We start from the raw sequence: 12,579 nt of genomic DNA on the forward strand, positions 1-12,579 counted from the left end.
GGGCAGAGGAGAGGCAGGAGGAGGAAGGCCTGAGGGAGACAGGGGGTGGGGGGGAGAGGAGGAGGAGGAGGAGGAGGAGGAGGAGGAGGAGGAGGAGGAGGAGGAGGAGGGATTCTGGAAGGCCTGGCTGGGGCTGAGGCTGGAAGGGGATCTTCCACACCCCCCATCCACCAGGCACAGGGGGCTTGACGAACTCAGGCTGGTTCCAGATCCTGTGTGTTCCCTGTCCTCCATAGGATTTATTTATTCATTTAATCATCCAGTCCATCACTTAGAAAATTCTTATTGAGCCACTTCCCTGCACCCAGCACTGTTTAGGCACTGGGGGTGCAACAGTGAATAAAGAAATAAAAACCCCTGCCCTGTGGAGCTCACGCTAGTAGGAGTGACTGACAACAAACGGGAAAATAAGACGGTCACAGCCTGGCTTGTGACGAAGAATGCCATGGAGAGAATAAGGAAAGTGTGAGTGATGGGTTGGCATTTGTGAAAGGATGACTGAAGGAAGCCCTGGGAAATGATGACTTTGGGAAAAGACCTGACTGGGAATGTGGGGGGAAGAGCATTCCAGACAAAGAGGCACGTGCAATGGCCCGAGGCAGGGGCGTGTCTGGGGTACAGCAAGGAGCAAGGACAGCAGCTGAGCAAGCGAAGAGCAGCAGGAGGTGAGGGCAGGGAGCACAGCCCCATCCCACAGCCTTGCCAGCTGCTCACCGTGGAGACTTGGGCTTTGCCTCTGAGAGCATGGGGGCCACGGGAGAGCTGAGCAGAGATGTGCCATGATCACACTTACTAGTATGTCTTAGCAGGATCACACTCAGCTGCCAGGGGGAGCCTAGCCAGTGGTCGGCAAACTCGTTAGTCAACAGAGCCAAATATCAACAGTACAACGATTGAAATTTCTTTTGAGAGCTAAATTTTTTAAACTTAAACTATATAGGTAGGTACATTGTTATTAACTTAATTAGGGTGCTCCTAAGGCTTAGGAAGAGCCACACTCAAGGGGCCAAAGAGCCGCATGTGGCTCGCGAGCCGCAGTTTGCCGACCATGGACCTAGACCATAGAACAGAGGGAGGACTGTGTGATGGGCGGTGCAGGAGGCTGGCTCCAGAGTGGTAGCAGCGGGAGGAGTGCTGGGTGGTCAGGTGCCGGGTGCGGTTTGAAGGCAGAGCTGGCCGCATTTGCTAAGATCAGCTGCAGGGATTTCAGGCAATGACGCGCCTCAGGGTGGCTGCAGGTGGCTGCTATTCCAGTGCTCAGTCCACTCAGAACAGGCCCGAGCCCGCCTGGGTATAGAGCTGGCCAGAGCTGGGCAAGTGTAAAGGCCGGGCTATCGAGGCTGGACTCGCTCCCAGCCTCGCCAAGCGAGCCCGTGGGCAGCTGAGGGCAGGCCACCTGGAGCCAAGGACCCCTGAGTCAGACCCGCCACAGCTGAAACAGGGCTGGCAGGGCTGAGGGGCCTCTGGTGACCCTGTCCTGCCCATGAGTGCCCATGTCGAGCAGAGCTGGCAAGGGTGGGTTTCCATATTGTACCGCCTGCTTCCCACTGTCAAAATCCTCTCTCTCTCTCTCTCTCTCTCTCTCTCTCTCTCTCTCTCTCCCTCTCTCTCTCTTTCTCTCTCTCTCTCTCTCTCTCTCTCTCTCTCTCTCTCTCTCTCATTGGCCAGCACTGAGGGGTGCATATCATAGGACCTGTGGGAACCCACTGAGAAGGGCTTAGGGAACAGCTTCCGGGGCCCTGAGCTTGGACCAGCAGTCCTCAAACAGGCCAATGCCCACCCTGCCCCCCCACCCCCACCCCAACAGGGACATTAGGCAACGTCTGCAGGCAGTTTTGGTTGTCACACTGGGTGAGGAGGCACTCTTGGCATCTAGTGGGCAGAGGCCAGAGGTGCTGCTAAATATCCTGAAATGCACAGGGCAGCCCCCATGGCAAAGGGTCATCTGAGTTACCTGGCCGGTAGGTCAGCTGAACCGAGGTTGAGAAAACCTGGTCAAGAGGCACCTTAAGTCACTAAGCTTCCCAAACGTGGCAAGTTGGGGGGAAAAAAGGCCCCAAATTCCCCAATTCCTCCCCTCTCTGTGTCTGCCCCTTTGCCCATCTCCACCCTTTGTGACTTGCTTTGAGCAAGGGAGTGCAGTGGGAATGATATGTGGGATTTCTGAGCAGAGCCCCAGCTAACGATAACGATCAGCCAACGCTCCAAGGTCATCTTAAGTCTCCCAGCTGCCAGGTGAGTGCGGCTGCACGAGTGCCCCCCAAGGAGACCAGCAGGCCCTGCCCAGGAAGCCCCGCCCAAACTGCTGTGCACAGAATCCTGAGGAAAGAGGATGGGGTGTGTGAAGCCACTGAGCTTCCGGACTGTCTCACAGCGATAGGTAACTGGTACTCTGAGAGTGGGCGGATTTTAAACGGGGTGCCCAGGGGCCTCATGGCTTCATCCGATGGATTAATGGACAAACTTCCGTCAATGGAAGGCAACTGAGTCTTAGATGGGGGCAGCAGCAGACACCTTCTTTCCGTTGGTCGAATCCCTCCAGGTGAGCAGCCACTAGTCTGGTCCACGTGAGGCTGGGTCCAGCGCACACACAGAACCCCTGGCGTCGGACTTTACTGGCCACAGGCCGGTGGGAGAGCAGCTGGATACTGGAGGGAGGGCTGATGTAAACTGCTGAGTAGAGGGGTGGCTTTAAAGTGGGACAGCTGTGGGCAGGAGTGCCAGCCCCGCTGCCTGCCAGCTGAGGGACCTCGTAAGGTCACTCTACTTCCTCTCTGAACCTCGGCTTTCTCCGCTGGAAAGGGACAGTCGCACCCCTCTCAGGTTTATTGGAGAATTAGATCAGATTGGACGGGACAGTGCATGTGGAGGACAAAATACTGACCCTGGCACAGAAAAGGTACAAGAATAGCTTTGTTAACTGATAAAACAGACCCTCTGTTTGAATAGGGTTTGGCTGACAGAGTAATAAAGAAAAAAAAGGACTTGGAGTGTAGGAACTAGGTTATCACTAGATGTTTCCAGAATGGGTGTCCCCAGGTGAGAAGAAAAAGCAGGTTTAAATCAGACTGGCATTGATAGCAGAAGGCAGGCCAACGGGTGGTCTTAATATTATTCCTGTGTGAGCCAGCATGTGGTGTGGGTTTTAATTTAAAGCAAGCATTTAGTGAGTTGATAAACAGGAATGCACACCTCCTGCCCTCCCACACCTCGAGCCCCAAAAGAACAATTATCCTGGAGAGGAGACGAAAGAAACATATGGAAATGAATCCTAATAATGTGGAGATTGCGGCGGCACCTGCTTTCCCGGGCTGGCTTTGGCGGGTGGGCCAGGACTGTGTACTCGCCAGCAGGTAACCAAGGTCACTGAGGCCTCCTTCCCTGGTCCACTCCAATGGTTCAGTCCGCACAGTGGCATGGAGACGGGCAGAAAACCTTCTGATCTTCCCTTAACCGTGTGGTCTGAGGCACATCCTCCGCTGGAGTGGCCCCGGCGGCGTTTTGCATGGGTTGCCCACTGGTGGTTTGGCTGTGTGTTTCTTTGCTTCTCCCAAAGGCGGCCACATGGTGGACGCATAGGAGGCCAGCCAGTCTCTGTCTAAGGGCCCCAGACCCAGCTGGGAAGGTAGTCATGAGGATTCTGAGATGCAGTTCATGGCAATCCCTTTCAAGCTAGTCGGGCAGAAGAGGGCTTCATGGATGTGTGGGATTGACCCACAGGAAAAGCAGGGCAGCGGGCTCCCAGGCACCATCTCCGAGAGGACCCTTGTTGTGTCCCCTCTCATCAGGTGTTAGTCTCTGAGATCGGTTTCCTTTATAAGACTGAGCGCCCTGACGCCCAGAACTCCCACCCATAGATTTCCAGCCTTTGTCTCAAATGGAAATCCCTGGGGAGAGCTCTATTGGTCCAAATTAAGTAATATGCCGGTGCTGCCCTGTGGCTGGGGTGGGTGCTGTGTTAGGTGATCTCCTCCATACCTCACTGGTGGGTAGGTGAGGGGGAGGGATAGTTCCCAAAAGAAGTGAGGGTGCTGTTACCCAAAAGAGGAGAGCTCTGGGCAGACAGATAGCACAGGAGTTACGCAATGAGGCCAACAGAGTTATAATGTCTCTTTCTTGAGTTATTTCTACTATTTGCTTAAAGCCTGCCAGGATGCTTGGGGTTGCAAACACACAGCGATTGCAGCATCAAACTAGATTGCTCTGAATCGCCCCAAAGGATGGGGAACACAGATAACTACTGCAAACTGACTTGAACATGACGCTCATGCTGCCTGCTGTCATGAATGATGAAGTCCTTTCTTTCTGACCCAGGAGCCTGGTGTCTTCTGTTAGCATTCATGAAATGGTGACAGACTAACTTGTTAGCTTACACATAGGGCACAATTTCCGGTCATTCACGGTTCTTGATAGTATACATTGGAGGGCTGGAATGTTGACTCCACAAAATAATCTGGGCCACACTCTCTTTACCTTTCTGCTCCACCATCTTCAATGCCACTTCATGCTCCACAATAGCTGCTGGAGCTCCTGTCAGCACATCTATAATTCCAGCAGAAAAGAAGGGAGGGAAGTCACCACCTCCCAGCCCTCTTGGAATTCCTATGTAACACCCACTGGCCATCACTTAATCATGTGGCCTTACCTACCTGCAAGGGAGACTGGGGAACGTCTTTATGCTCGGTGCAATGCTGCCCCGGCAGGACTTTGTTACTAAAGAAGGAGGAAAATGGATGTGCTGAGTGGCAACCAGCAATCTCAGTCCCAGGTCCCACCTCCTGTCTGCCCTCCCTCGTCTGGTGGTGAGGACAGGAAGGAGTTCCCCATCCAAGTACAGTGCGCACTGAGAATAGCGGAGACAATGGTGAACAGGTGTACTACATGTGGAACAGAGTGTACAAAGGGAAATACCCTCCCACCACCCCCAAGGAACTCAAAAGGTAATGGAAAAGATGGACATGTGGATTACTTATCACAAAGAATTGTGAAGAGTGGTGATGAGAGCTAGATAGAGATGATCCAGCCTAGGGAGCCAAGAGGGCACTAACAGGGGATAGCTACATTTATTGGGGTATCATGGTGGGCTTCCTGGAGGAGGTGATGCTTAATTTGAGTCTGGAAGGATGAAAAGAAGTTCACCAGACATGGGGTGGGGATAGGGCTGCCAGATAAAATACACTTTAAAACTTAATTTTAGATAAAAACATAATTTAAGGAAAAGTATAACCCATATGATATTTGAAACACTTATATAAATTATTTGTTGTTTATCTTAAATTAAGATTTAACTAGCATACTGCATTTTTATTTGCTAAATCTGGTAACTCTATGTGGGGTCGAAGGCAGTCCAGGTGCGATGGGCTTGGCAGGCTGCAGTGAGTGAGAAGGTGTGAGGGATCGTGTGTGTCGGGGGATGGGGTGAGACTGGGAAAGGAAGCAGGGCCGGTCACTGTCCAGCTAATAGGAATTGGGAGTGTGTATTATGTAACCTTTATCCAAGCAATAACTGCATATCTACCAAGCACTTTGCTACTGACTCATTTAATCCTCGCCTCATCACTCCAGCAGGGAGGTACACATGGTACTTCCATTTTACAGATGAGGACACTGAGAGGTTAAGTAATAGCCAGGAAGTGGTGGGGTGGGGAGTCTCACGCTGCTGTAAATCCAGCTGTTCCCCGTGGAGTTTCCATGGCGCTTGCTGTGTATGATGTCATTCACTCAGCCTCCTATTCCCCTGCCTCCCTCTGACTAGCGCATCGTGGGCAGTGACATTGCTGCCCTAACAGAGGAGAAAATGAGTGGAGGCCCAGGCAGCTTAAGCTCCTTAAACACATGGCCCTGGAACTCTCAGAGACCAGCTAGTCCAGGGTACCTGGGAGCCCTTGCGGGTACTGAGGAGGGGTCTCTGATGCCTTTTTGGAGTGGAGAGGAGAGGGGGAGAAGGAGACAGAGGAGGGATGGGAGAGCCCTGTGACGGAGAGGCTGAAGTGGGAGGGGCTCCGACGAGAGCACCTCTGAACAAAAATGGCTCAGCGGCTTTCAGAACAGACATCATGCTCGTAGCCCAGGGCCCTCCTTTTCTATCAGAGGACACTGAGGCCCAGGAGGGTCGGTGGGGATGCTCTCCCTCAGGGCAGCAGGTGCAGCCTCAAGACCACCCTCCCAGCCCTGCCCTCCCCGCGCCCCCTGGCTCGGTGCTGCTGAGGGGTAGTCCAGAGCTCCCTGGAGGGCATGCCCAGCACAGGCACGGAGAGCAGCCCTGGGCTCCCGCCTGCCTACAGGGCCCCCAGGGAGCCAGAGGCACCTGTGCCAGCCCAGGCCTCTGCTGGTACAAACCTTCTCTGCTGGGCATCCTCCCTTACCCCCTGCCCACTTGGCCCTACCCAGCCAGGTAATGGTCTTTGGGCCTTGATTTTGGGCCCAGCTGTGGCTGGTAGGACACAAGGGTTTACAGAACTTGGCCTGGGTAGCCATGCCAGGGGCCTGGGGACCAGTTCATACCTGCTCCACGCCACCCCTGTGGTGGTGACTGGCTGGCTGGGACGGCCCATTGTTGTCTGGGAAATGTTTTGGAATCAGCCATTTAATGAGAACAAAAGGAATTAATTGGTGGTTTAGGCCTAATGAGACCGCTGTGCAAATTAACAGTCCTCATCAGCAGAAACAAACAGAGCCCTTAAATGAATTGCCGAAGAGCATTAAACTGAATAAGCTTTTGCTGGGATGATAAATAGCGGGTCAGAGGAGACCATCTGGCCCCTTCCCGCATCTTCCTTCCAGGGAGGCGGGAGCACACGGGCGGGGCCCACAGCCAGCACACACACCACCGCACACACCGTACACACTGCACACACCACACTCACTGTCACATGCTCACACACATACTCCCGCTGCCCCATGTTCGCATATACCCTGTTACATGTGCATGCAACCACACTTGCACATGGTCACACACAATCAGTCACATGCACACACATCCAGCCGCATTCACATGTTTCATTCATATGCATTGCATTTGCACACATGCACAGCCACACAGACACACACACATTCATATTCACAGACATTTGCACTCACATGTGTTTATTAGCAGACACATTCACTCTCATGTGCACACACACACACACACACACACACAGTCTCACACACACTAGCCTGCAGTTCCTCCGGGCAGGAGATGCAGGCGCCTAAGGCGGCATTTGTCTCCGAGGGGCTGGACAAGGGGTACATACCGGGTTCCTTCTGCCTGGTCTCTGACAGGTGCCCCAGGTTGGGGATACTGTGGGCCTGCATGTGCTGAAGCTCCTGCCACCCCACAGCATACTCTGCTAGGTGGGAGGACAGAGAGAGACCCTGACCCTCAAGGTAGTAGCCCTCACCCAAAAAACAGTTCTTCCTCTGGCTGGGCACGCAGACCCCTATGAGGTGTCCCTCTCTCACCCTGGCCCCACAGTCTCGGATGGGAAGGCCCAGGCCAGCAATAACTCAGAGGAGGGTCCCAGGCCCTCGGGTTCTGATGCGCCCCAGTCGCATATGTAGAGCTGATGTCCTGGATGCCTTTTCCCCCGACTCCTATAGAACTCTGCCCACCACAGACAGTGGCTGCATTTGCTCGGCATTGAACATGCTGCCTCAGCACAGTGTCTGGCTCCTGGCAGAAGCTTGCACACATTTGTTGGTTGAATGAGTGAAGCCAGATTCTTTCGAACAAATATATGATCATTAGCTCAGGCGGACGGTCTAGTGAAGCTGCGTGGAAGTCCCAGTGCTGCGTTCCCTGCATGAAGCATTCAGTTTAGGCCCTCAGAAGCCCCTGTGTTCCCTCCTGGGGGTCTGCTCCTTCAGTGGGGTGTCTGGGTCTGAATCTTTTAGTGTCAGCGCCTTCCCCAAGGGAGCTCTGCCCTGGGGCACCACTGACGGGCCGCTGCCCTCTCCCACGTGCCTGCCGTTCCAGGCCCCTGCTCGGCTGCAGTCCCCTTGCTAAGGCACAGGATGCACTGGGCACAGAAACCTCTGGTGGCCCAGGACACGGTAAGCACTCAATCCTTCTTAGTGAGACAATGAACTTACTCCTCCTCTCACTTACTCATTTGACAAATATTTTTCAAAAGTCTAGCTTTGTGCTAGGTATTGTGTCACACAGTAGTAATGATCTAAATTGGCCACATTTCCACTCTCAAGGAAATTATATGAGAGAGAGAGAGAGAGAGAGAGAGAGAGAGAGAGAGAGAGAGAGAAGACAAGGAAAATGTTAAATACCATGAATACATTGGTCAGGTTCAGAGCCAAAAGAACTAATGAAAGGAGCCATTTTAGGAAGGTGGTCAGGGAAGGCCTCCCTGGGGGGAGATGTCTAAGTGACACCTGAAGAATGAGGGTGAGCCATGCAGACTGTGGGCAGGAGGACACTCCTGGGGAGGCAGACGGAAGGTTCGTGTTGGCCAGAACCGGGAGGACACGGAAGAGCGGTACGAGGTAGACTTAGCAATTCGGGCAGGCGAGTGCGCATCCAAATTGGCATTTGAATGAACCAGTGAACTGCAATTGTTAACCTACAAGAGAGAACCACAAGGATGCTCACACACAACTTTAGAGATCCTCAACCACCTATGGGTCACAGACACCCCTTGGTGCACTGTGGGAAACAGAATGATGTGTGAAATGTGGCCCCTGCCCTCAGGCCGGTCAGCTGCTCTGGCATGGATGTGTGGCCTGGACCCGGCCCAGCTGAGAACTACAAAGACAAGCTGAGGCTCCTGGGCCTCTTTGCCACCAACAGCACAGACATTGGGGAGGAGGCCTGGCATGGTTGGGAAAACTTCCCAGGGAACATGGGACATAAACTGAGCTTGGGCAAATGGGCAACAGTTGTAGGTACCAGTGCCTTTCTGCTAGACACTGTACGCATCTCCAGCCTTCTCAACCCAGCAGTAAGGTTCAGACCATTAGCCCATTTCATAGATGCAGAAACTGAGGTACAAAGAGGGAGTTAGAGCCACTGAGTCACATAGGTGGGACCTCACCCCAGCTCTGCCTGGCTGTTTCCATTCCCACTGAGAGAAAATAAAACTGAATGCCTAGGTCTGGTCAGGGGCCACATTATGACTAGGTCCCATTTCTCCATTAAAAATATTAAACATTATATTTTACTAGAGGCTCGGTGCACAAAAATATGTGAACTCAGGGGGAAGGGGGGGTCCCTCAGCCCGGCCTGTGCCCTCTCGAAGTCTGGGACCCCTCGGGAGATAACGACCTGCTGGCTTAGGTGTGCTCCCGGGTGGCAGAGGGCAGGCCCAATCCCTAGGTGCAGCCCCTGGTCGGGCTCAGAGCAGGGCCAATTGGGGAGTTGGGGCGCCACCCCCTGTCATGCACAGAGCAGGGCGGATCGGGAGGTTGCGATGCCACCCCTAGTCACGCTCAGGGTAGAGCCGATTGGGGGGTTGGGGCACCGCCCCCTGTCACACTCAAGGCAGGGTCAATGGGGCGGTTGCGGCGCCACCCCCTGTCATGCACAGAGCAGGGCCAATCAGTGGGTTGGGGCGCTGCCCCCTGTCACGCACAGAGCAGGGCCCATCAGGGGCATTGGGGCTCCATACCCTGTCACGCACAGAGCAGGGTCGATCAGGGGGTTGGGGAGCTCCCCCGTGTCACGCACAGAACAGGGCCCATCAGGAGGTTGGGGAGCTCCTCCTGTCACGCACAGAGCAGGGACCATCAGGGGGTTGGGGAGCTCCCCCCTGTCACTCACAGAGTAGGGCCAGGAGGGGAGTTGGGGCACCGGCCCCTGTCACACTCAGGGCAGGGCCAATGGGGAGGTTATGGCTCTACCCCGTCACACACAGAGCAGGGCCTGGGGGGTGGGGGGGTTGTGGTGCCGCACCCTGTCACACACAGAGCCGCAGGGTGAACAGGGGGTTGGGGAGCTACCCCCTATCAGGCACAGAGCAGGGCTGATCAGGGGGTTGGGGCGCCTTCCCCTGACAGGAACAGAGCAGGGCAGATAGGGAGGTTGTGGCCCCACCCCCTGTCACACACAGAGCCACAGGGCGATCTGGGGGTTTGGGCGCTGCCCCCTGTCACACTGATCCTGGTGCCGGGAGGCCTCGCAGCTCTGCTGATCCCGGTGCTGGGAGGCATATTACCCTTTTACTATATAGGTTAGAGGCCTGGTGTATGTGTGGGGGCTGGCTGGTTTGCCCTGAAGAGTGCCCTGGATCAGGGTGGGGGTCCCCACTGGGGTGCCTGGCCAGCCTGGGTGAGGGGATGATGGCTGTTTGCAGCTGGTCACACACCCTTCAGGGTGGGGATCCCCACTGGGGTGCCTGGCCAGCCTGGGTGAGGGGCTGAGGGCTGTTTTCAGGCTGGCGGGTGACGGAAGCTCCCAACCTCTCCTTTTTTTCTTTTTTTTTTTATTCTGGGCCAGCTTTAGCTCTGAGGCTCCAGCTCTTAGGCCTCGGCTGCTGAAAGCAGGTATCTGGTTTGTTTCGGTTCTATAATCGAAACAATGTATAACTCCAGCTCTGAGATCCCGGCTTGCTGAAAGCGGGTTTCTGGGGTTTTGTTTAGCTTCTATATTTGTTACAATGTGTCTTAAACTGCAGGCTCAGAGGCTGGCAGCGGCAGGCGGGGAACGTTGGAGTCCTCCGTCACTGAAGCAAGCAAGCATCATGTTAGTTTCAAGCTGCCTGGCTGCCGGCCGCCATCTTGGCTAACAGTTAATTTGCATATCGCCCTGATTAGCCAATGGGAAGGGTAGCGGTTGTACACTAATTACCATGTTTCTCTTTTATTAGATAGGATGACTGGGTTGGTATAAAGACAAATATATTTATTTTCTTCTTTTGATTTTAAAAGGATCTCCAACATTCTTGTGGGCTCCCAGCGCATCAGGCCACTGAGCCTAATGGAGGAGAAGCAGCCTGCTGACCCCTGCAAGCTTCTCCAGATCCCTCAACCACCTCCCCAAACTCCAGGAGCTCACACCCACCCCCGCAAGGCCAGACTACGCCCTACAGAGAGATGTCAGGAGGGGAGCTTCAACTTGAGAGTCTCTGCAGTTGAGTGGTGAGGGCAGCTGGGCAAGTAAATTGCTGCCTGGGAAAGTACATCCGTGCTGGTTCAGGGACAGAGCTTGCGTGTCTATTTTCCTGGAACCAGAGCTTGCATTCACCAGGGTGATAAACGGCTGGGCCTCCAGGAGTAAGGCCACCTCCATAATTTACGGTGCCAAAGAGGCCACAGGAGCATCGGTTTCATGTTTGTTGTTTGTCTCAAGGCAGGCAAGGGCCATGCTTTAAAGAGCAAGAAAAAAATGGCCCAGCCATTCTGCTGTGCCCTGGGGAATGAGGCCCAGGGATGGTGCAATTCCACGTTAGGGCGTCCCAATGTTCCGACCCTCCACCCTTGCCCGTGTCGGGCCCCACTCCCTACTGCTCCCAGGGAGCTCCTGAAAGCACAGCTCTTTGGGGGTGTCTCTCTATCTCAGACCTTCAATGGATCCCTATCACCAGCAGAAGAAAAGCCACATGCCTCAGTTTGGTGTCCAGAGCTCTTGAGGGTAGGTCTCAGTTTACCTTTCTATGACACTTCCCCACAGACCTTTTCCTCAGCCGTCAAACCTTCTGTAGCTCCAATTCTTATTGACCCTATTGTTTCCCCCTCCTGGTATGCTCTTCTTCCTCCAGGAAGCCCTCCAAGAACTTTCACTTATTAGAATTATTTTTCCTTTATCTTCCCCCACAACCTGTGTTTGAATCTCTGTTGCAACCCTTGGTGCAATCTGCTTGTAGCTACCTATGCGCACCTGTCTCCTAGTGTGGGGACCCCTAAAGAATGGGGACCTGATTTTATTCATCCTTGTCTCTCAGGTAGGCTTAACACATTGCTCTGCACACGCAGAAAATGGCCACTGTTTGCGAAGTGAATTGAATTTCCAATGGGGAACTGCCTTCTTCTAGTTAGATTGTCTAGGGGTACAGAGCTGTATTCCAGGGTGAGAACTTTGAATAGAGGCAGACCACTTCCCCATTTCTAATTAGACAAAGCCTTGACCTTGACTCACGTCCCCTTTTGGCCTGGGAGAAGCTCAGGACACCAGGTTTGACAAATGCATCAGTCCAAGAATCCATAAATATTGATTCATTGTTTGCAGAGTAATTTAAATGTCAGTTATAAGCCCAAGGCAGATAAAGATCTGTATCAACAATAAAACTGGATGCAAGCCACCAAGCTGTGGGGAAGCAGCTTTGGGTTAAGACGGAAATGGAATGCACAGGCCTCGGGGAGGGAGGGCATTAGCGGGGGAGACTGATCAATGGCTCCGGGAGACTTGCTGCCAGCGATGCTTGGGTCGGGAGGTGCTTGCTCATTACCATGTCTGCTATTTGTGGATGGAGGCAGTCCCCCATCTACCCATGTGTGCAACCATCCATCCATCATCCATGTATCCATTCACCCATTCATCCATCCACCCACCTATTGTGGAATTCGTTTCCTCAGTTATTCATAGGGCGATAGAGACAGATAAATGCACACACACCCAGAGACATGCACGCACAGAACAAAGATATACACTGA

Source organism: Myotis nattereri (assembly GCF_964212035.1).
Source record: "Myotis nattereri genome assembly, chromosome: 1".
Taxonomy (NCBI): domain Eukaryota; kingdom Metazoa; phylum Chordata; class Mammalia; order Chiroptera; family Vespertilionidae; genus Myotis; species Myotis nattereri.